Raw genomic sequence first — 22,700 nt, 5'->3', positions numbered from 1 at the left:
CCGAGATGTCTCCATCCCTGAATTCAAATAGACTAATCTGCTTCCAGACTAATCTTGCCAGAAACTCTTTCTCAAGTACATTGTGAATTTTATGGTTTCATTGAATATTTGCAAGAAGTGGTAGCAGGTAGAACATCTCACAGGGTGTGTTGATTCTTTCCTCTAGTCAACTCTGAGTTTCCTGGCATGTCTCCTCTTCATGGTTTAGATAGTCCCATGGCCATCTAAGAGCCCCACTCCTGATATGGAACCCTCCATGCTTTACACAATACTAGGATTTGCATCAAGCTTGTGCACTGCTGTGTATAAGGGCCTACTTAGCCACAGCGACTCCATCTCGGTTAAACAGCCATTTTGTTGTTTATGCCGTAAACTTAAATTGACCCCCTTCCCCCGGAGAAACTTACTTAAGACAAGTCCAAGAAACCAGTAAAATGTAGTCGGCTGGTTCCTGATAACAGAGACCAGAATACAAGGATAAGTCAGGCCAGATGGAAACATCTAATCAGTAAAAAGCACATATGCAACCTCCCTAACCACCAAAGAATGTAAACCCCAACTTTTGGCCGCCAAACTTGGGCACCAGTTCTGACCAGAGTGATAAGCTAGTTCAAACAGCTACTATAGGGTAAACTGTAATTCAATTGGCCACCTGCGTGTGCCTAACATGACTAAGCCTTCCCAGAAAGTACTGTCTGTAACAGTTCCTGGTATGGGGTAATCTTGAGTAACAAGTCACCAGACCAGATGGAACTAGCCAATCAGCAAGAGACACATGAACCTGGTGGGTTGAGAGAACAAGATGTGGGTTATGCTTCTACCCCATAAAAGGTAGCCTGTAAAATTGGGAGGGGTCGCTCTCTTTAGAGGCGGCCCTGACCAGTCAGTTGATTCTTGATGCTTGGCGCGAATAAGGCTTTGCTTGACCTTCGCTTTATATCGGCCTCATTCCTTTGATAACGGACCCCAACACTATGGATTACCCCTAGAGGCAAACTTGCAACCAGAAAGATTTTTCAAATGCCCACATTCCCCACCCATTTCCAGGAAATTCTAGTGGATAAACTTTTCTCAGTCTCTTTACAAAATAAATAACCATTGCAGAAAGGCCAGAGAGTTTTCAAATATTTTGAATGAACCTCATGTATCATAGATATCCAATAATAAAGAAACAATGAACCAGAGACCTACAATGTGGTGTGATTTAAAAGTTTAATAGGATTTTTGATTTATGTCAAAATACATTGCATGTCAAAAGACCAGTTTCTGGATTGTGTTACTTTTGTCATGATGAAAAATACCATTAAATGTGTCATTGAAAATTAAGTAATGAAATGATTTGACATATGAAAGAAAATCTTAAAACAGTAGTTTTCCTTCCAGCTGTCACAACTCATTTAGATACCAATTGTCTGCAATTGCAAATCTCTGAGTCAAAAATGTCAGCCAATGGCTGCCTGTGGTGGGGAAGATGTCTCCAAGCTGAATATGAATATTGATTGCCAGAGCTGTATCAGATAAGAGACCTATGATTGGTTTGTTCTTTTATTAGATTAAAGATATGCACAGACATTGGAGAATTTGGCAGAAATAAAGACCCAAATCTAAGGCATCCTCAAGAACATTTTTAGTGTGATACTATTCTGAAAACATTTTTCCCTTGCCCATGTATTACATCACATATGCTCCATCGATTTTTTTCAACACACTTCTAGAGACACTGCCACTATATCTGGAAGAAGAAGGAAAAGATAAGAAAGGAATACCTCCTTTTTCAGATTGCCCTGCCTGTCAGTATGGCATGGTCTTCTTATCTCATATACACAACCTATTATGTGTTTAAAAATGTCATTTTTTAAGACATAGTTTTAGAGAAGAAAACAACTGGAGTGTTTGAGAATGGTCTTGACAAATGTCAACAACTTCTTTAGTAATTACTATGAACTACAGAGATACCCAAAGGATAGGTAGTTTGAGTCAGAGGTACTTGAATTTCTTATAATAAAAAAATACAACAGGGGGGTCCTGGGTGGCTCAGTGGGTTAAGCCTCTGCCTTCCGCTCAGGTCATGATCTCAGGGTCCTGGGAATGACCCCCTCATCGGGCTCTCTGCTTAGCAGGGAGCTTACTTCTCCCTCTCTCTCTGCCTGCCTCTCTGCCTACTTGTGATCTCTCTCTGTGTGAAATAAATAAATAAAATCTTTAAAAAAAAAAACAACAACAGAACAACATGTTAAATAAAGATATGGAGAATATTCCATATATATGTAAAAATATACAAACATTATAAGCTTTTTAAAAATAATAAAGTTAGGAAATCATGATTTTTTTAAAAATTTATTTGAAAAAGAGAGAGAGGGAGAGTACAGAGGGATATGGAGCAGCAGATTCCCCATTAAGCAGGGATTCGGACTCAGGGCTCAATCCCAGTACCCTGAGATCATGACCTGAACCGAAGGAGGTGCTTCGAGCTACCCAGCTGCCCTAGGAAACCATGATATTGAAGAAACATAGATTAAGTTAGTTTTAGAAGTTTTAATATTTTATGATAAAAAGTAATCAAATACTTAGATAAAAATAGTTTGTTCTTATTTTCAAGTATAGAAAAGCATTGTTGAGATAGATTTATTTGTTATTGTAAAATGAATGATTAAAACATAAACCACAGTAATGCTGGACTTTCCTGGTATTTGTTTAAATCTATGATCAGAAGATTATAATTCTGAGTTGGCTGTTGAGGGGGTATTTCACATTGGACTATTCCCTTTTTGGAAGGAAATATTTCTCATATCCACGGGAAATAGAATATTTCTAAGTACTAACGTTTCTTCCTCCAGTCCTTCTCTGATTAACACTGGGAAGCAATACATTTTATTTATTTATTTATTTATTTATTTATTTATTTATTACATTTTATTAGCTGCTAATAGTTCAAGATAAACAAACAAAAACCAAAACCTATCTCCATAGAGAGCTCTATTGTTCTCTCTCTTCCTCCCTTTTTCTGTGTAGCACCCATGGGTTTTACAGGAGACCTACGTCCCAAAACATGTAATCCTTAGAGAATTTTTGCCATATTTTCTCTCCTTGACACAAGGGTAATTAGAGATTTGCATCTATTGAAAGACCTTTCAGGATGCTGTTGTAGTGGCCTGAGAATTGACCCCCACAGATCTCAGATCAAAGTCCCTGGATCTTATATGTTAACAGATGCTTCTGCCCATGTGATTAAGTAAAGAGTTCTGAGATGAGATTATCATGGATTATCCATTTAGGCCTTAAATGACATCACATATTAAAAAAATGAGGCAGAGAAAGAGTTGATACACACACAGAGAAGGCGATATGCAGCCAGAGGCGGAGAACACAGTGATGCAACTAGGCCAAAGAGAACGGGCTTCTACCAAGAGCTGGAAGAGGCACCAAGCAAATTCTCCCAGAGCGCGTCCGGACATAGCCTGACCTGCCATAATTTGTTTCAGTCTAGTGAAACTGATTTCAGGCTTTCGTCCTTCAGAATGGTAAGAGACTAGGTTTCTGTTGTTTTATACACACAGATTATGGTAATTTGTTACTACAGCTCAAGTAACTAATATACCTGTCATCGATCAAATTTGGTATAACTATATAATTAGGTCATATTTTTACTAATCAAATTTCTGCAAGCAGTCTACTATCTTTAAAAATATTAGAGAAAAATTGTGAAACTGAATTAAAAACACTAGAATAAAATTCCATTCAGCTTTTATCAAACCTAACCACAAGTGGCCTAAGAAGTTTCGATATAAATATTTGCTTTTGCTCAGACCATGTTTTAGTTTTTTTTTTTTAAGATTTTATTTATTTATTTGACAGACAGAGATCACAGGAAGGCCGAGAGGCAGGCAGAGAGAGAGGAAGGAAAGCAGGCTCCCCGCGAGCAGAGAGTCCGATGCAGGGCTCGATCCCAGGACCCTGGGATCACAACCTGAGCTGAAGGCAGAGGCTTTAACCCACTGAGCCACCCAGGCACCCCCATGTTTTAATATTTTGAAGAAGAATTGGTCGATATGGACTACTGGACTGAGAAAAGAAATAAAAAATTCAATAGCACACCAGAATATTTATTGCAACCACACATACAGAAACTTTTAAATACAATACTAGTAAATCGAATTAATTGGGGTTTTTTTAAAGATTTTTTTTTAAATTTATGTATTTGACAGAGAGAGATCACAAGTAAGCAAAGAGGCAGGCAGAGAGAGAGGAGGAAGCAGGCTCCCCGCTGAGCAGGGAGCCAGATGCGGGGCTTGATCCCAGGGTCCTGGGATCATGACCTGAGCTGAAGACAGAGGCTTTAACCCAATGAGCCACCCAAGTGCCCCGAATTAATTGGTTTATAATAAAAATAATTATACATGAACAAAGTATTTTCCCTGGAATTCACAAATGATTTTGTTCCAAATGAGAAAAAAAAATTAAGAAATCAAAAACAATTAAAAAAACAAAAATGGTAACTCAGGAAAAAAAAGAAACAGTTAAAAAATGAAACAAATTATCACTATAATTACTCTTCAAGAAAATATAAATTAAAACATCTCAGGTTTTTCAAGCAAGTTAGCTATGATTTTTGTTTTTTAATTGCAAAAACTCAGCGACAGCAAATATGTCATGAGACAGACCCTCTCAAACTCTACTTATGGGAACATCACTTAGACCAACATATTTAGAAAGTTATTTGGCAATAATTCTTAAGAGTAATAAAATATTTATACCCCTTGATCTAATAATTCTACGTCTGAGAATCTTTCTTGAAAGAATAATTTAAAATGCAGATGCTTTTTTTGCTCAAAGATATTCATCACAGCATTATTTGAATATTAGAACTTTGGAGATAACTTTATGTGCTCCCGAACAGGAAAAGAGGTATGATATGTTACATTGATTAATTGATTGGTTGATTGTTGGGTGTGGCATATGGATTAAAATTTTGTTAGAACAAAAAGAATAACTGAGGTAAAGATATGGATATTAGAAAAAGAAGAATCAACATAATAATATCAGAAAAGGAGCACAAATGTACTGTGGGGCTTTGCGACGAGCATAAGTCACTAACTATACATGACGAGTTAAAGAACCCCAAATATGTCCACAGCCTAATCCCTAGTACCTGTGAAAGGTAACTTTATGGCAAAAGGGACTTTAGGGATGTGATTAAATTAAGGATCTTGAAATGGAGGGATTATGTTACATTATGCAGATGGACCAATCTAATCACAAAGGTCCTATAACTCGGGGAGAATGGAGTCAGAATCTGAAAGGACAGGTGATGATAGAAATAGTGATTAGAATGATGTGCTTTGAAGAAGGGGGAAGGGCCACCCATGAATCAGGGAATACAGACAGCCACTAGACGCTGAAAAAGTCAAGAAAAGAGACTCATCTCTCAGACCTTCCAGAATGAACCAGCCTTACCAGCATCTTGACTTTAGCCTCATAGAACTGATTTTGGACTTCTGTTCCCCAGAAATGTAAGATAATAAATTTTTCCCGTTTTAACCCACCGACTTTGTAGTAATCTGTTATAGCAATAATGTGAAACTAACACAACGTATACACACACACATGTGAGTAAAATCTTTAATATGAAGATTTTTACTGGTTAAATGTTTTTGTATTTCAGTATAGTTGACAGACATCAGTTTCAGCTGTACAACCTAGTGATTCAACTTTATACATGGTGCTGTGTTTGCCACAAGCGTAGCTGCCATCTGTCATCATACAACACTATTGCAGTATCATTGGCTATGTCCCCTTTGCTGTGCCTTTTATTCCTATTTTACTCATTCCATGACTGAAAGCCTATATCTCATTCACTCTCCTTCACTCATTTTGCCCATCCTCCACCCCCACCCCTCTGATAACCGTTGGTTTATTGTTTGTGTTTAGGTCTGATTCTTTTTGTTTGCTTGTTTATTCATCTGCTTTGTTTTGTAGATTCCACATGTAAGCGAAATCATATCATACAGGAATGCCATAGGATCATTAAGTATATATAAAAGTACGTTGTGTAAGATTCCACTGGAGAGGATAATCCATGTTCTGAATACAAAACATGTACGATGATGGCCTGGAAGGTCAGGAAGCAGGTAGAAAAGGTGATGGGTATTGTGTATAGTGATCCCTGGGGAATCTGAAAATGTGAACAAGCGAAGTCATGTAGAATGAAGTGTCCAGATTAGGCACTGAATAAATAGCTGCTTAAAGTGTGCAAATATTTTCAGTGTTTTCATGACTTCGTAGAGGCCATGGCAGCCTAAAAAGTCTAGACAGTAAGCACTTCATAAATTGGATTGTTTATAAGACCATGAAAAATAGGATTATAAAGTGATTATATCAATGATTATTTTATTAAATCATTAAACATCAAATGAAAAAGCAAGAGAAAATTTATGTACGAATGATCTCAACTAAGTTACGAAATGTTTAGGTAAAATACTAAATGGAAAATGTAGCAGTAGTTCTCACTGAGTTATGAGATTTATCAGTGATCTGCTTGGCTACTTAATTATATATTAATTTTGTTTCCCCAATTATTTAAAATTCATATGTATTTTATAGTCAGAAATTATGAATCAGTAAAGCATTCAAATAATAGTTGAGTTATATTTGTGCCCAGATTTCTACAAACACACTTGAATTATAATTAACATCTATATTGAGAGAGAAGATTATGGTAGAATTTATTTTTAATCAATTTCCATGAAAACGACTTCATAGTTACAAACAATGGATATCTTAGTAGTCCTTCTCTAAGGAAAGTTGGAGCCTCCGTCATCTGAAAACAAAGGATACAGCAAAATTTTAATAATTAAAGCATAGTAAATTACTATGTGCCAGATGCCAGTGTTCTCCTATTTCATATGGTAACTTGTCTAATCCTCAGGACAATCCTATGACTGTCATAACCCTCATTTAGCAGATGAGAAAACTGAGTTGCAGAGAGATTGAGTAATTTATTAAAAATTTATTAAAACTGGGGCACCTGCGTGGCTCAGTGGATTAAAGCCTCTACCTTCGCCTCAGGTCATGATCTCAGGGTCCTGGGATCAAGCCCTTCGTTGGGCTCTTGGCTCAGTGGGGAGCCTGCTTCCCTTCCTCTTTCTCTGCCTGCCTCTCTGCCTACTTGTGATATCTGTCTGACAAATAAATAAATCAATCTTTAAAAAAATTATCAAAACTTTTAAAACTAAAACTAAAAATATTTATTAAACTATTTATTAAAAATAGTTAATCAATGGTAAGAGTCAAGATTCAAAAACTGGCACCGTAACTCCAGAGCCATGCTTTAAATCCCCTTATTTCTTAACTGTAAAATCTTTGCAAGTACAATTTTAGAGTGAAAATTCAGGAGAATATGGGGTGCTTGAATGGCTCAGCCAGTTAAGCGTCTGCCTTCAGCTGGCTCAGGATTCTGGGATGGAGACCCATGTTGGGCTCCCTGCCCAGTGGAGAGTCTGCTCCTCCCTCTCCACCCCACTCATATTCTCGCTGGCTATCTCTGTCTCTCTCTCTCAAAAAATAAATAAAATAGTAAAAAAAAAAAAAAGAATTTAGGAAAACAAGTTGTATTTTTCAGTTATGAAACTTTGTGTTATATATTAATTTTTGGTGCTTTGTTTCCATATAAAACATGCAAGTATTAAATAAGAGTTGGTCTTGTTTTTATCAGTAAGAAATTGTATAAATATATATATTATATAAAGATAAACACACATTATATATTTCTTTTTACTTAGTCATTTATTTTTAAAATTTTAGTTATTTATTTGACAGAGAGAGAAATCACAAGTAGGCAGAGAGGCAGGCAGAGAAAGAGGGGAAAGCAAGCTCCTGGCCGAGCAGAGGGCCCGATGCAGGTCTTGATCCCGGGACCCTGGGATCAAGACCTGAGCCAAAAGCAGAGGCTTAACCCGCTGAGCCACCCAGGTGCCCCACATTATACATTTCTTGTATCTGCTTCTTCTTACTGGTCATCATTTCAGAGTATGTCATAAAATACTCTGCATGTGCACCTCTAAGCTCCATCTGTTTTGTTAGAGAACCACCTTTGCAAAAGAGTGTGTACTTGGGTAGAACTTACACATGTTGTGCAAATCAGTTTCTCAGCCCACGAATTTAGGAATGGGACTCAGTATACATGAGAATTTAAAATCTAAGAACATTGGGCCCTTTGGGGCTATCATGCTTAGGAGAATAGATACTGTCAATCTGCTGACAGATTAAAAATCAGGAGAGACTATGGACTCTGAAAAACGATCTGAGAATTTTGAAGGGGTGGGGTGTGGGAGGTTGGGGGCACCAGGTGGTGGGTATTGTAGAGGGCACGGATTGCATGGAGCACTGGGTGTGGTGCAAAAATAATGAATACTGTTATGCTGAAAAAATTAAAAAAAAAAATTAAAATAAAGTTATTTTGTAAAAAAAAAAAAAAAAAAAAAATCAGGAGGTGAAGAGAACCCACTACCAAAGGCTCTTGGGAAGCAAATGGGATGCAGATTTGGCACCACCAGCACCCCAACCTCCTCCTCAGCTTTGTGCTCTAGACACTTAAGAAAGTGACTTGGAATCCTTAGGATAAATCCTGCTCTTTAAAACTGTATGAGGCGCCTGGGTGGCTCAGTGGGTTAAGGCCTCTGCCTTCAGCTTGGGTCACGATCCCAGGGTTCTGGGATCGAGCCCCATGTCGGGCTCTCTGCTCAGCGGGGAGCCTGCCTCCCGCCTCTCTGCCCGCCTCTCTGCCCGCCTCTCTGCCCACCTCTCTGCCCGCCTCTCTGCCCGCCTCTCTGCCAACTTGCCATTTCTGTCAAATAAATTAAAAAAAAAAAAATTAAAACTGTGTGGGGTTCTTGTTGCTTGCATCTAAATGATCCCAGATTTGAAACAATTATATTTTGAAGAGGAAATGTTTATTTTAAAAAACTATAAAAAGAATTTTGAAACAATTCCCCCTTGCTAGCCATCTAAAGCAATTCAACATTTTGTTTTAAATTGCTTTAGCAAAAAAATTAAATAATATGCCTAAAGATAACTTGGGGATTTGTCCATTGTTTAGTTTTCATTCAAGGAAGTCACAGGCATACATTTTGTTTTTAGTGCATTTAAATATGTATGAAGCAGATAATGAATGGTATTCTCACCCAGATTTTTTGGGGAGGAGTGGATTTAGAAGTGCTAACACTGATATTATTTTTGAATGTAATGGATGGTTTTGTGTCATAAGGGAAATTCAATCTGATATAAAAATAGAATATTTTTAGACTAAGTTTATTTTAAAAGTAATTTTAAAATATTTTTATTGCACTCTGTGTAAACCTCATTATGCAGGTATAAGATTTAGGAATTAAAATTAAAAGGATTTATTTGTTTTATAATGCCCTCTAGTTTTTTGTTTTTGTTTTTTTTTTTTTTTTCATATCACAAATTACATTCACATAGAAAATTAGGGAAATATTAGGAATGAAATGAAAGCCATATATATCCCTTTCACATAAAGATAAACATTTTAAATTATTTAATGTATTTTCAATCAACCTTTGTTTCTATATGAACCTGTAATCTCTTAAGTAAATATTGGCAGTATAGGAATAGTTTTACTCATGCCTTTTTCACTTAATATACTTATGAATGTTTCTCATATTGTTATTATTTTTCCAAGCCACATATACTATTAAAAGTTCTTAAAGATTCAGTTCTAAAAATACAATGGTTTGGGACATTTGTCTGTGGTAAAACTAGTATTAATGCTGCAATAAATATCATTGTACATGGAAAACCATCAACATAAGATACTTGAATTTCAGTGGCTTTTACTGTAGGTTTTTTTTTTCTTAAGATTTGTTTTATTAAATATTGAAATGTGTATATCAGAATCCTTTGTCTTATAACACCTAGTCCTAGGAATAATTTATGTCTATTTTAGACCAATTTTATGTTTAATATTTTCTTGAAAATCATGACACACTGAACATTTGCAGAGCTTGGCAGGGGTTTCTACTTATTTTTTTAATTTTAATTTTTTTATCTTTAAAGATTTTATTTGTTCATTTGTCAGAGAGAGAGAGCATGCATGCTAGCAGGGAGAGTGGGAGGCAGAGGGAGAAGCAGGCTCCCCACTGAGCAGGGCGTTCAATATGTGGACTTGATCCCAGGACCCTGTGATCATGACCTGAGCTGAAGGCAGATGCTTAACTCACTAAGCCACCCAGGCATACTCTACTTAATTTTATAATTTAAAATGTTTATTCTCTTACCAGTAAATGTCAAATGCTGTCACATGTTACAATTTTGAGGTAGGCTTCAAAATCCTACTGAATAGATATTCTAATGTTTGTGAAGTAAAAGAGAAGATTAACCATGCACTACAATTAAAGTGAATCTTTTGTCAAAATGAGATTACTTAAAAAATAGGTTAAAACAAATGGCAAATCACAATACATCTAATCTAGTCAGTTACATTTTACACATGAAACATTGAGAATATACATGGAAACAAAGTATTACACATGGAAAATTAAATTGATATTAGGTTCCTAGTGTCTAAATATGCCTTACTTCCTCCTCTTTGTTTCTTGGAAAAGATAATTCAATTAAATAAATTTTACTGTGTAGTTACAAACTGAGTATCCTGAATTTCATTGTCATGTAGGTTAGCTTCAACAGGCTTATTAGCTGTCAAAAGGAAATTTGCATGAGCAAAATTGGAAAGAATCTGAGAAATGCCTTATATATCTTTATATTTTAAATAATTTAAGTACTATTTGATGAAAATAGACAACATATAGGACACTTAATATTGTGAATGGATTAATTAACCAATATTAAAACTGAGTACTATGATCAGGAAAGTATTTTGATGGCACTATTGGTTGAAAGTAATATGGCATTCCCAAGTACTATGATACATTTACTTTCGAACCTGGAACTCAAGTGGAAGTGAATATTCTACCAAAAGAATATTTTAAAATGTTTCCTATGTTATCAGGCATGCTAAATTATTGACCATAGTTTGCTCAGGCTAGAAAGACAGAGCTGTAACATTACATATTCTTTCCTAGTAAGAAATAAAGCAAGCATATAGCAATTCAGGAGAGACTGGAAAGAAGCAAAGCTTTCTACGCACTTCCATTCATAAAGATACACAATTTAAAATAAGTTGTGGGTGAAAGACTCTAAATTTAGCAACTGAACTCAGAAGAGAATGATATCCAGCTGTGAAACAGAGAAGGCCCAATGTTGGCGATACCCTGAAAATGACCATTAAAAAAAAGAGACTATACCCCAAATTGAACCAGAGTAGAGCTCTGATCTGCTCTACTTAAGAACTATCATCCAGTTATCAGTGAAGAAGAATAGACATTTATATCAGAATGTCATTAGAGAATATGTATACTGACTTATAGATGCATAGCTTTATAAAATATTCATATACAGAATTGTATGTGTATAAATATATTCATACATATTTGTAAAATATTCATATACAGAATTATATGTATATATTATACACACACACAGAGCTCCATAATTTTTTTTTGTTTAAAAAGAAGGTAAAATGTATAAAGCCAGAGTTTTGTTTCACTTACTTTAAAGACATTACTTTGTCATTCTCATGAAAACTACAAGTGAAGGAAATATGCCACACTTGTATCTGAGAGTTGAACTACTTGAAACCAAGCTTGATGAGAAAATCGAAGATTCTGATGCCACAATGAGTAAAACTTGATAAGTTGCACCCTGTGAGGGATGCTGTGTTTTGGCCCTTGAGTCCTTAACAGTAGCTGTGATTTCTATGAGAATGGTGAATGTTCATTGATTGGGGTCATGCAGCTGTCACCTCCCTTTTCTCAGATGCAGCACCCCTACTTCATTTGGGGGTCTTTACTTCATTGCATGCCTTCTGCCCTGTTCTCTTTTCACATGGTGGGCAGCTGACCAAAGCCTGGCCAATTGCCACCTCTGTTCCAGGACTTCAACTCTTAATTGGAGAGATGGGAGCATATTCAAAAAGTGTTGGAGCACCTTCTTTCAAACCAAATCAGTTCAGAATGTGACTTTCAATAGAACTAGCATAAAAATGGTAAGGAGTTACTATTAGAATTAATAGACTTTGTGACATTCTGATGCTAAGCCTGTACTCAACGAGTGACCATTAGTTAGATAGACTTCAGAAAAATGAACTGCTCATTAAAGGAAATAGCAACAACACAGAAAAATGGAGAAATAATGCACAAATCCCAAGTTTCAAGACACTTAAAAATGTTAAATGTTACCTGCCAATTGACATTTTAGTTCAAGAACACTGGAAAAACCATTATGCAAACAGATGTTGTGCAGTGGAAACTTTGAAAAATGGTATTAGGTAAGAAGAGGAAGTTTTTCTCAGGTTCAAGTTACTTGTTAACATTAATGGACAAATTCAGATAATTCCAGGACTACTCTTATAGTTTCAAGCACTCCCTTCTCCTATAAAAAAAAAAAAATTTTTTTCCCCATATATCTATCATGTTAGTTTGTTTGGTTTGTTTGTGGTGCTTTTAATATTTTGAAAAAAAATTCTCTGCCTAGTCATGAAATTGTTATGTTTCTCTACAAAAGGGGATCTAAGAGAGTGCTTACAGAGTAATACTGTTTGAGTTTTTGGTGGATAACAGGTGTGGAAGGAGGAGGATTCTTCTGTCTAGACAGCAGGAGTTTCACTCATGCTGCCTTTCTGTCATGTGACCTAGAACTCTGAAAGTGTTCCACCTCTTCAATATCAAATTCAAAATTAGTCTTGCAGACTTTAGCTTTATAATATGTGAACTCACTTATTTGGTTAACTCCAGCAACAGTTTTTAAACCTCATAGTAACCTTCACTACCTGCACTTTTCTACATTCATTCAGTAACAAATATCTATCAAATGCCTACTCTGTATTATACCAGGTTCCAGGCACTGGGAATAAGTGCTAAACAAAATATGCAGACTCTTTGCCCAAGGACATACTTTAGAAAGGAAAGCAAATAAAAAATAAATGTACATTATAATTGGGGTAGAAATGAGTGATATAGAAAAATCTGGTGGAATAATGGCATATAGAAGGAGATGGGATCTATGTGGTTCTTTTAAATATAGTGTAACAATTAGTTCTTACCACAATTCTGCTACAAAACAAAATTACTTCAAAAATTCAGTGGCTTGCAACACAAGTATCTGCCCATTGGCTGGAGTTTAGTGGTGTAGGTTGGACTTGGCTAGACTTCATTCCATGCTTCATGTTGGATCCAGTTCTTCTCCATGTTTTTCAGTTTCCTTAAATCAACAGCTATCCATGCATGCACATTTCATGCAAAAGGTAGAAATAAAAGAGAAGGACCAACTGAGCAATCACTACTGAGCCTTTGTTTTGGACAAGTCTACAACTATCCTCTGGGGCAAAGGAAGCCACATGCCCAGACCCAAAATCAAGGGGCAGAAAAATATGCTCTGCTCAGCGAAAGGCCTTGCAAAGTTGTAACTCCATAAAATTAACACAGCAAAGTGAAGAGCTGAGACCAATTGTTTGATCCACCACCTTGAGTGGAAGGGGAAAATTTCTTTGACATTCCACTCCATGCCTGAATTAGGTGAATGAACAAGTAATGTAAATAACTGAGAGTAGAACTTACTAGGCAGTAGGAACAGCAAGTATAAAACCTTAGAAGTCAGGACAAGTTAAAGAGACAGCAATTTGGTGTGATAGCAGTGGAGTAAGTGATTGGAAAAGTAATTAAAATCATTGCAAAACTTGAAGTCCATAGGAATAACTTTGGAGTTTATTCTAAGTTCATTGGAAAGCCTTTGGAAAATTCTGAGCAGGAAAGAGTCGTGATCAAATTTCTGTTATTAAAAAATCACATACCTTTATGTAAAAATTGACTTTAAGGGGACAAAAATGGAAAGAGAACATTAGTTAAGGGATTTTTGTGGGAGTATATGGGAGAACAGGAAATGACTCATATTAGGGTGTTAATAGTAATGGGAGTAAGAAGTAGAATTCTTGATACATACTGCTGGAGAGACCGATATCATATGACAATGGTTTGGACATGAGATGTGAGAGAAAAAGAAGACTCAAAATGACTGCTTAGTACGTAGTTTGAGCAACTTGGTAGTTGCTGTGTCATTTATTAAATGGGAAAAATCAAAGAAAGAATGGGTTTAGTGGAAGACTGAGAATTTGTTTTACAAAGATTAAGTTTGAGATGCTTTTTGGTCATCTAAATAAATTTTAAGTGTCAGGAGAGTGAGAACAGAAGAAATTGGTGCTAAAGATACAAATCTGTGAGTGATCAGAAAATAGATGGTACATAAAGTCTTAAGACTTGATGAGATCACCGAGGGAATAAAAAAGAAGAAGTTCAATGATTTCAGCTCTGGTTGCTTCAAAATTATCATTCAAAAGGAGGTCATAGAGCAAGAAAGTGATATATTAAAGGAGTGTCTGGGAAGGTAAAAGGAAATGCAAAGATGTGTGCTGTTCTGGAACCCAAGGGAAAAAAAGGAATTTCAAGAAAGAGAGAGTGATGAACATGTGTCAAATGCTACTGAGGGATCTAGGAAGATGAGGACTGAGAATTATTCACTGATACTTAGCAAGATGGAAATCATGAGTCCTTTTCACAGGAGAAATTTCTATGGAATGGTGGGGCTGAAACCTTATTTGAATGTATTAAAAAGAGAGAATGAGAAGTAGGATAAATCAGAATATTCAGTTCCTTGGAATTCTGCCCGTCTGTTAACTCCTTGCTACTTTACTTTAACATTTATTTTATTCCTTACTTTATTTCCCGTCCATCCTAGATCAGACAATTGGAGTTTTCAATCAGGTGTAATTACCTTGCTGTCTTGCTATTTCACTTGAATACCCAACAAAACCCCAAATTTGACCAATATAACCACCTTCTTTTTATTTTTATATCCAGACAGTTAAGCTCTGCTGAAGTAAATCACAAACTCACATAGACCAATGCCTTGAAAAATTCACATCATCAATACCATCTGTCATTCTCCCTATGTTTCCTAGTTATTTGTCTCTCTTCTATTCCACACATCTATAATTTACTTGGTCTACACATATTCTTTCCTTTTATAATCCCCTCACAAGAAAGAAGTGTCCCTTCTTATAATTTATCTATCTCAGTCTTATATAGCCTTCCCCTTCCTCAGTAATCTTGCTCCATCAATTATATCTTTTCCTGTATCTTCAAAAGCACCTTCCTCACTGTCCTTTTCCATCAGCATTTAAATATTCTCAATTACTTTCCATCATAAACATAATGTTTCCCCATCTCTCCTTCTGGTCCCATCTTTCACTCACCTTGCAACAGTGGCCAAATTTCATAAGAGGGTTGTCTCCCCTCATTATGGCCATATTCCTCCCCCCCCCCCCCCCCCCGGCCCATGTTTTCCTATCCTATCCTGTAGTCTGGAAACCACTTTCATCTCCCTACTCCTTTAAAACTTTCTTGTGATAATAACCAGTGATTTCACCTAAATAATAGGCATCTTGGAAATCTAATCTCATTTGATTCCACCCTTCCTGCACTTGACGCTATTGAATGTTCTTCCTGAAATGTGTTTCTTAGTTGGCTTTTCTGATGTCACACTTACTTGTTTTCTTCTTTTTTTTCTGGCCGCTCTAAGTAAATGCCATAGCTGTCTCCCTTCTCTTTTTTAATGTATTATTACATATTAATAACACACAGTTAACTCACAGGGCTCTGTTGACATTTTATGATTTTCTCCCTTTGTGTTCTACAGCTGTATGACTTTATTTACTCCCAATATTTTAATTATCATCACAAAAGTACCTTCCCAGTCATGAATATACAATAGTCTCCTGGATAACTCCACGGGGATGTTCCTTTGAGCATTTAAGCCCAACAGGAACATCATCTTGTCCACTGAACCTGCCTGTCCTCTAAGATCCTCTATGCAAATGATTAGAGACACCATGCGTCTAAATGCCTACTAAAAAAAATTGGATACAAATTACTCCCTTTGTACACTCTTTCACCAAATCAACCAAGTCCTATTGATTCTATAAAACCTGTAAATCTCCTGGTTCATTCAATTCCATCCATCCCCTGTGGATCCAGCCAGTTCAAGAAAGCTATCATCTGTCTTGTGGATTTCTTCAACAGCTCTCTGAATTCAGTTCCCTGCTTTCAGTCTCAGCCCTTCCATTTATCTATCATGCAAATATAATGCTATTACTTGCTGTTTCACACTTCAGTGCCTTTGATTTTTTTTTTTTTCTTGGTAGATTTCAAACCTCTTTGGGCTTGCTACATACTATGTAATTTTTGGAGCACTCTTCCCCATTCATCTCTTACTCTCCCAGCATCTAGCTAGATCCTACTTATCTTTAAGGTTTCAGCTAATATGTCATTATTTTCAGTGTGTTTACCATGTCTTAAATTACGACCTATTCCCTTTATAGTACTTATCATATTGAATTACATAACTCATATATAACTTGTTTCTTCAGTATGTGTATGCAGATAAAGTTATCTTGACATTAATGCACATTTCTTGTTTTTGCCCAACACTTGAACCCATAGAAACTCTCCTACCCATCCTTCTGTCAATATCTCAGAAAATTCTTGAAATGGGTCAATGCATCAATCAGCAGATATTCTTTTTAAAGGCCCACTATGAGGCCGGATAATAACAGCCTCCAGGGATGGAAAAGTGAAGAAAATAGAATACCCACAGAATTAAGAGGTAGTCGTTAAACTATACAAACATATACATAATTTCAGGTACAGGCAAATTTTAAAAGCAGTCAAATAAGAAAGTCTGTCAGACTAACTGGAGTCCAGGGAGGGAAGAGAAGAGGGTGTCATTTTACTGTAGAGAATTGTGAATTCATGACTGACTGGTGAGGAGAAGACATCCATACAATGATTTGGAGAAAGAGAATTCCAAGCCAAAAGAACATACTGGTATCTTGGCATGAGAATAAGTTTGGCATATTTGAAGGGAGAAATGAGGCTCTTGTAATAGCAGGATTAGTGAGAGGGATGAAAAAGGGCAGTTCAGAGGGTTACTGAGGGCCATGTCATGCAGGGCCTCCTAGTGCAAGGTGTTTAGATTTAATTCCCGTTGCAGTGGAAAATCATTAGGGGGTTTGAGGTGAACAGTGGATCTAGTCTGATCATTAGTTTATGAGTTTTTGTGAGGTGAGAAGACTCACATGTTCTCATAAACTAATTTCTTCTGTGTCTTCAGTGCATAGATAGGACTCTAGATCTTTTAGAGCCTTTAAAATGGATTGGCTAGTGATTCATTACTTTTGCAAGTGTCATTAAGTTCTGATTCCAGTTAAAAGACAGCAAACTAGGGACACCTGGGTGGCTCAGTGGGTTAAGCCTCTGCCTTCGGCTCAGGTTGTGATCTCAGGGTCCTGGGATCGAGCCCCTCATCGGGCTCTCTGCTCAGCAGGGAGCCTGCTTCCCCTCTCTCTGCCTGCCTCTCTGCCTATTTGTGATCTCTGTCTGTCAAATAAATAAATAAAGTCTTAAAAAAAAAGACTGCAAACTAGAAAATATGCGATAATACCTACTAATACCTACTATTTATTTAAAAAAGACAAAGCAGAACCCCACATGGTAGAAAACTCTTAAACAAAAGGCAATCATCCTACATTAAATCATTGGTAAAAGAATTCCAATCTACATGCTTCAAGTTAAAATAAAACATTTAAAGTATGTATATATCCCATATGTATATTTCATTGTTTATGATTCTTCACTTTAACCATCTTTTTTAAAAGTCCACCTTTTTTTTTTTTTAAAGATTTTATTTATTTATTTGACAGACAGAGATCACAAGTAGGCAGAGAGGCAGGCAGAGAGAGAGGAGGAAGCAGGCTCCCCGCAGAGCAGAGAGCCCGATGTGGGGCTCAATCCCAGGACCCTGGGATCATGACCTGAGCCGAAGGCAGAGGCTTTAACCCACTGAGCCACCCAGGCGCCCAAAAGTCCACCTTTTTATTACCTATAAGCATATTACATAATTTTAAATACTAAATAAACAAAAAAAAATGAATTGACTAAAAGACAAAACTTGCACATTTTTGATTGCTTCTCAAAAACTGATTCTGCTATTTGTTAACTGATTCTGTCATTTGTTAATAGACTTTCTGCCTTCTGGGAGTGAGCAAGGAAGAATGGCACAGAGAACCTCACTCTATTTCACCAGTATTCCTCTGGTGCTCCTTCATCTGCCATAATGTCTTTGAAGCTGGACTGTGACTTGTTTACCATTGTATCCTCAGACCTAGTACGGTACCTGGATAAGACGCAATTACTGTTTGTTGAATGAAGGAGAATCTACGGAGGTGGCAGGGAGAACATTAACTTCTCTCCATGATGCTTGTGCTGCATGAAGGCTACACGTACACCCTAGTTGTCATCACCTATTTCCCTGAAAGAGTGGTGCACAGCTCACTGCACTCTCCCAACATTCAGGACAAAGTACCATTTTTCCTCTTAGAAGATTGGAGCTTCCATTCCTTGAGCCACAACTAGGTGAGGTCTCCCAGTTGCTTGCATTTACTTAGATTCCATTTGCAGGAGGCAAAGCCCAAACTAATTAAAGTGAACTCAAAAATTGGATTGAAATGGCATACGTTTTTTTTCATTTGCATTTGGAAGTGTGAATGACAGGATCTAGAGTTCTAGGGTAGGATAGTGATTGACAGTAATGAGTAACAATTCGGAAAAGAGGAACATATTGCTAGAGTCACAAAACCTTAATGCCCCAAACATTTTCCATCTTTGAAAAATTGGCCCTTTTTGCATTATCTTTTTTTTTGTTGTTGTCAGATGAGTCGTAGCTGCCATTCTTAGCTCAGTTTCTTTTGCATTTGGGCTCATGAAAAACAGAACTGCAAAGCACAAAAGCTCTACATTTATATGTTCAGATGAAAAGCTGAAATCCCAAACACAGAAAGATATTGACAGCTCTGACAGATCCATCTCTGGCTTTAACAGTCAAAGATGGTTGCATGGAAACACTAACAGTCAAAAATAACTTCTTTTGTTACAAAAAATAATGAGGAGGAAATGAATTGAAAGGTTTTCGGACCCAAATGAGTATCACAAAAATTATTCTAAAGTTTTGGACCTGACATTTTGTCTATTAATTTTCATTCTAAAATTTTCAAAGTGAACCTTAGAGAAATGTGCTTCACAGGTTGTTAATTTAGGTTGAGAATTGAAAAAGGTGACTTTTCCACCATGGCCATTTAAAACACTTCCTTCTAATTTTTTCCCACCCTGATTGATACTGATTGATACTTGTGATTTTCTTTCCTTTTCTCTCTCTCTTTATCTCTCCCACTCTTTCTTTCTTTCTTTCTTTCTTTCTTTCTTTCTTTCTTTCTTTCTTTCTTTCTTTCTTTCTTTCTTTCTTTCTTTCTTGAGATTTACTTATTTATTTTAGAGAGAGGAAGTGAGAGAGCCTAATGGGGAGGGGCAGAGAGAGAGGGCAAGAGAGACTTGAGCAGAATCCATGTTGTGCACAGAGCCAGATGCAGGACTCTATCTTACAACCCCAAGATCATGACATGAGCTGAAACCAAGAGTCAGATGCTTAATCTACTGTGCCATCCAGGGCTACAAAACTTGGAATCGTACCTTAACCATCTCAGCACCTTGTTAAATCAGCGCTGAGAGTTCCAGCTCAGCTTCTCAGTGCACTTGCTCAGCTCTACTCCCATCCTCGTCATCGCAGAGCATTCCTGCAGAGAAATTACCATTTGTCTTCAGTGATACTTCATGTCATAGTTTCATTAAAACAGAAAGTAGGATGGCCAAATACTTAAAGGTATTTTTTAAGATTTAGGAAATAGACTCAGAGTTATGGCTCTGTGAAACCATCAAACTGGCTATTTTGGAAAGATTTTTTAAAGGTGGTTGTTTAATGGAATTTTTCATGTTCTAGTGAGATATATTGGCAACCTATAGCGAGCCTTATTTCTCAAAAAGCTTGACTTGTTTGAAAAAAATGGACATTGTCACCATTTAAGAAGGATTGAAATTCAGCAGAACTCATTTCCCCATATCCATAAATAACTGTTTATTGAAATATACCCTCTCACAAATTCTATTTCCTTCCTACCTACAAAGCTCTGCCTAAAAAGTGCCCATCTGTCATTAATATTCATTGGAATTATTTTGTTCCCTAATTTTTTTTTCTATTTCTTTCTATATTTTCCAAGTATACTGTTGCACCTTGGGGGAACAAAGAGTCATTAATTTTTGAGCCACCTTTGAAATTATAGCTGCTTTGTATATTTCTAGCCAAACTTATTCTCTCTCTCTCTTTTTTTAAAAACTCACACTGAGCTTACTGTAACAGAAGACAACAGTTTAATTGATGATGTTTGGCTAATGAGTTAGCATTTCAGAAGGTAAATAAAACCTGAGGCCACATAAACCCTACCCAGGACCTCATGCTTACAGAACATAACATCGAAATTTTCATGGTTTTCCAAGCTGCTTTTAACATGCAGCATTGTACTGTGACATAATTTTTGAATTAATCAATATAAATCTCTATTTTTTCACTATGTGTATCAAATATTAAGTTTACTGGACCAGATCCTCACAGGAACTCTAGAGTAGCATAAATTATGGAAGTGAGACAGAATCTTTTGCCTGGGAGAACTCTGGGAGGTTTCTTAGCTGCTTGGCACGTCTCATACCATGGGGAATCACACTTAGTCAAGAAAGGAGAGGCTTCATGAAGGTTTTATAAGATTCTGAATTATATTGATTTCCCTAGTATTCTTCCTTCAATTTTATCCTCCCTCCAAACACAGTAATCACTTACTAGCTATGATGTCATGGGCATATGCTCAATGGAAGGAATCAGGGTAATATCAAGGTACATCACTAGCTGCCACAACCTGACCCCATTTGCTACTATTGTTCTATCCTGAAAAGCCTGGATTCCAGAGTTTGAACTGGGTTTGAACTTGGGCATTGCCATGGACCAGCTGGATGATGTTGAGAAAATAACCACTTTCCTTTGTTTCAAAGGTTCCTTATTAGTAAAATAAGGGATTATAACACCTAGCTAATAGGCTTCTATATGGATCAAAACAATGAATACCCACAAAACCCTTAAAATAGTGCCTGGTCGGGGCACCTAGGTGGCTCAGTTGATTAGGTGTCTGCTTTTGGCTTAGGTACTGATCCCTAGGATCAAGTCCTGCATTGGGTTCCCTGCTCAGTGAGTAGTCTGCTTCTCCTTCTCCTTCTCCCCCTTCCTACTGCTCATGCTCTCTCTCTCCCACTCTCTCTCAAATAACTAAACAAAATCCTTTTTTTTTAAAAGTGCCTGGTCCATATTGATATTATCTTCATTTTTTGTTATTTGTTATGGATCATTTTGATATGTTGTTCATCATAAATTTCTTGCATTAATATTAATTCTTTAAACTTTTCTGTTATAATGTTATTTACTTTTACTTAGTAAGTTCTTGGCACTCCTTTAAATTTTGTATCCAGGGGGAGGTCCTCATTCATTTTATCCTAATCCCAGCCCGTCTATAAATTATTACCATTACTAGCTTTCTTGATGCTTCTAATCAAATTTGAAAAATTCTTTTTTTTGTTTTAACCATTACAATTGTGAAATGCGCAGTATATATAGAAAACATATTGGGGCGCCTGAGTGGCTCAGTGGGTTAAGCCTCTGCCTTCAGCTTGGGTCATGGTCCCAGGGTCCTGGGATGGAGCCCCACATCGGGCCCTCTGCTCAGCAGGGAGCCTGCTTCACTTCCTCTCTCTCTGCCTGCCTCTCTGCCTACTGTGATCTCTGTCTGTCAAATAAATAAATAAAAAAAATCTTAAAAAAAAAAGAAAACATATTTTAAAATACATATATGTTGGTGATTTAACACACCAAATAAATGCTTGTGCTACCACCACTCAGATAAAAAAATAGAACATCATCAGCATCTCATACACCACCCCCAATAATGATCTTATTTTTCTTCCAAAAGGCTGACTCCTTTCCTAACATTTGTGGCAATTGTCTCTTTGATTTATATGATCATTGTCCATCTATGCATGTATTCTCAAATATTATAATTTCCATGTGCCTGCATTTAAAATTTATACAAATGGAATGATGTCCACACACAATGTATTCTTTTATGTCTGGCTTTATTTAGTCAACATTAAGCTTGTGAGATATATCCATCTTTTTGCACAGAGTTGTAGTTTGTTTAATTTCCTTCCCGAATAGTGACCTATTGTATGAATATACTAGAATTTATTATTTCTACTGTTTATGAGTATTGGGTTTGTTTTCAGATTTTTGCTATTCCTAACAATACTACTAAGACCACTCTTGAACAAATCTCTTTGGACAATTATGGTACATGTGGTTGTGTTTATATTGGCTATGTCCTTGGACTAGAATTAGTATTAATGCTGGTTTTTCCAAAGTAAAAGTGGTTTTAGCAGTTTTTACCTATGACACTAACTTGTTAACTCTAATAGTTTATTTGGAGATTATTTTGTATTTTCAATGTGCCCAATCATGTCAACTGTGATTGTGTGGTTAGTATGATTAAACATGGTGATTTATGATAGTTGTATTTTTCATTTTCAAATATT

The sequence above is a fragment of the Lutra lutra genome, chromosome 6 (genome assembly GCF_902655055.1).
Source record: "Lutra lutra chromosome 6, mLutLut1.2, whole genome shotgun sequence".
Taxonomy (NCBI): Eukaryota; Metazoa; Chordata; class Mammalia; order Carnivora; family Mustelidae; genus Lutra; species Lutra lutra.
This window is presented reverse-complemented; position numbering follows the sequence as displayed.